The sequence below is a fragment of the Salvia miltiorrhiza genome, chromosome 3 (genome assembly GCF_028751815.1).
Source record: "Salvia miltiorrhiza cultivar Shanhuang (shh) chromosome 3, IMPLAD_Smil_shh, whole genome shotgun sequence".
Classification (NCBI taxonomy): Eukaryota; Viridiplantae; Streptophyta; class Magnoliopsida; order Lamiales; family Lamiaceae; genus Salvia; species Salvia miltiorrhiza.
In genome coordinates, this window is record NC_080389.1 from 6171408 (window position 1) to 6175233 (window position 3826).

Here is a 3826-nt window from a genome sequence, read left to right on the forward strand (position 1 = left end):
CAGTCTATATGATCCATATCTGCCCTTTCTATCACGCGCCGGGAAGGAGGCCTCCTTACCACGGACGCCAAGACCGGTCGCAAGCGACTCGCGGTCTCCATGAGTGTACACGTTAACCCTAGCTAGCGACCTTTGTCTAGCATAGGATCCCAATTGGATTTCCTTTAAAGTTGGCGAACCAACACAGATAGGATACATATAAAAACATAAACATTTTGGCAGTCAATCATTTCATAAACATTTCATTTTCATAACATTTTCATTTTCATAAAGGGCATTGAACATATAAGCATTTTATAAGAACTGAATAAATAGTCAAAACATATCATGCATATATATTCGCATATGAGGCCTACGTCACGCAGGGGATCTCTATATACGTAATAATAAAATAATGCCCACCTCAATTGTTCTTAAAGCTGGCGTGGAGTCGTTTCTTCTTCTGCTTCACTTTCTGTCGCCCGGACCTTCATTGATGAAGAGTCGATAAGTTCGTGAAGAAATTGTCATAAGACAAAGTCTAATTCTACGTGCCTAGGGTATCTTTTAAAGTTTTAGGGTTCTAGCAGCATCCATATTAATCTCGTTTCATTCAATCAATAAAATGTAATCACTTATCATGTAACTATCATATAGGTTCGAACCCAATTGTTCGAACATCAACATGTACATAATCCATAACTTCCTTCTACACCCGTCATTTAGTCAAGTACTCCATCAATTAAGAACAAGCTATATATTATTACCCTGAAAATTTAATCATTATAAATCATGCTTTCTCATACTTCGCACATTTTCATCACTTAAATAAATAAATCATTTATAAACATATGCTTAGCAATTTAATATCTCAATTAAATCCCAAGCTCATTTGATAAAGTAAATCATATACTTAATCATTCTATAACACAATTCCACATAAATAGTCTCAATATTTTTTTTAAAACATGAAGCCATTCTAATAGGACATTTTAATTCCATTATAATGGAATTACTCATAAAATAATTTAATCCTTTTTCTTTTAAAAGAAACCATATTTATAATATTCTATACATTTCATTTTTTTTATGTAAATAAATAAGAAATTCCATTATTCATTTATAAATAATAAAACATTTTAAAATCCATTGAGATGAAATAAAACATTTTAACCATTAAAAAAAAAATCCATACTCGTAAGCTTTGAAAATAATTTTATCATAGAATAAATGGGGCTTAATCCCAAAATATTTGCTTTAAAGTCCATTAATAATTTAAATAATAGAATGGACTTCATTTAGAATAAATAATCCCAACTTTAAATATTAAAATTTAAATCAAGAGATTTAAATTCACAAAAATAATTTAGTGAAAATACAAACATTTTTTTTTTAAGAAATAAGGCCAAAATTCGTAGGCCTATATTTAAAACAATAGCCCAACCATTTAAATAAAATTAGCCCACACAACTAAAATAAAAACCCATCAATTAAGAACAAAAAGAGCCCAGTAGAATTAAAATAAAATCGGCCCACATAGAAATAAAAATCGGCCCACTCTCTTTCTTTTTTTTTTTAAAAAAAATTTCGGCCCACATAAATTAAAACTCGGCCCAAACTAATTAAACTCGGCCCAAACTAATTAAAACTCGGACCAAACTAATTAAACTCGGCCCAAACTAAGCCCTACCTCTTTAAACACACCCACACACACAAACACATGCACACACACACACACGCTGCGCCGCTCTCTCACTCTCACACCTCTCTCTCCCTTCTCGGCCTCCTACCAGAACCCGCCGCACCAGAGCTCGCCGGAGCAACGGCGACAGCCACTCATCCCTCGGTTCTCACCTCTTCTCTCTCTATCTCGCCGGAAAAACAGAGCCACGCTCCGCCTCCGCTGTGCGCTGTCGTCGCCGCTTGCTCGCCTCCTTCTCCGGCCCCTTGCTCGGAATAGGGCAGCAGAGGCTACCCCCACCGTCGCATCCATCTTCGCCGCCCACAACTACCGCCGGACTCACGGGGAAGAGCCGAGCGTCGCCGCTCCCGTCATCGTATCGCCACCGCCAAGGCCGCCTCCGGAAAGATAAGTTCTCTCTCCTTTATCTCTCTTTCCCTCCCCTGTTCTCCCTTCTCTTCTTTTTTTTTCACAGAAGCCCTAACCATCTCTCTCTCTACCCTCTTCTCTCTCGTTTTGGCAGGACAAGGGCTAGGCGGTTACCGCCGCGCCGTCGCCGGCCATGAGCAGCCGTCGGCTGCTCTCACCCCCATCACTCCGTTCTCGGACACACATACAAGACAGAGTACAAGAACCCCCAAATTCAGTCCAGATTCACAAGTATAACAAAGCTAGGGTTTTGTTTAGAAATCTGTTCTTTCATCATTCATTTATCATTTCCTTAGCAAAAATCAAACCTTGTAAATGTAATAGTTTAGAAAATATATAAACATGTGTGCGTGTGTGTTATTCTGTTCTTCTTTTCTTAACAAAATCAATTCTTTGGAACCTTGTAACCGTAATAGTTAGGAAAATATAGTGATTATGCGTATGTGTGTATTTGTTGCTGCTTTGATGCTTGATTTAGAAATAACTAGAAAAAAAATATAAAGAGAAATTTGGAGTAACCTCGATGTAGCTGGTATTTGGTGTCTAGCTGGAATCTCTTGAGGTTTACTGTAAGAGCTTTGAATGAAGTCAATCTCTTCTTTGGCTATTGAAGAACTAAGGAGGAATGGGAGGAATGTTGGCTGCTGATTTTGGTTAAATAAAAGTAAGTTGCATGTTGAGATGTTAAAGGTGTAGAAGATGGCCGGCAAAAGGAATGGGCTGATCTGGAGAAAGTGTAAAGAATCTCTTTATTTAGTGGAATGGTTGGCATATGATGAGTGTTTCCAACACCATCAATTTATTTAAGAGTAAGATGGATGTGGAAATGAAAAGTATGTGTAGGTGCTAGATGAATTTGATGAATAAAATCCTTATTCTGTATTTGTAATACTAATTTCGGGTTCCCATATAACGAAGCTTCGTTATAACTCTCTATAAATTACATATTTTATAACTCGTTTTATAAGTCGAAAATTAATTACGACTTCAAGTAAATAATAGAAATACTATTTCTATCGTATATAAATTAAATAACATGACTTTGCTAAGTCAGTTATAATCTGAAATAATAATTATTGACTGCTCAATAATCCTTTAAATCTCAAACGGATTCAAATAATAATAAGAATTTAGCACATCAAAACACATATATAACAATTAAATCACATCAGATAAATCAAATCAGTTTTATTATTAATGGATGCCGAACCCTAATTATTAAGTCTTTAATCAATGATTAAAAACTGGGATATGACAAGTAAGTTGCCCTTGGTTCACCTTGTTTGCTTTAACCTCCAGGTCGTAAATTTGGAGCGGATCGGCGGCTCCACTTCCGTAAGTTACTGCTAAGCTGTCCCAAACGGCTTTAGCCGTCTGATGTTGGGCGAAATTCATCACTAATTTCCCCTCCATGTTCTGTATTAACCAAGAAAAAACGGATAGATCCGTTTCTTCCCACTTGTAGTAATCGGGATCTGTGATTTTGGGTGGTGGTGGTTGTCCGGTAATGTGTTGGGATCTGCCTCTGCTGCCTATGGCCACCTTCATGAGGCGTGCCCATAGCGGATAATTGTTGCCGTCTAACTTGAACCCGAGTATGACGTTGTCGGAGTTTCGCATTAGATTGGCGATTTGTTGGGTTAACTCACTGTTTGTCTTTTCAGAGTTGGTGGTTTGTTTCTCCACTGACATCTTGAATTGATTTTGCAGGAAGAGTAAAAAAAAATTGGCTAAGGG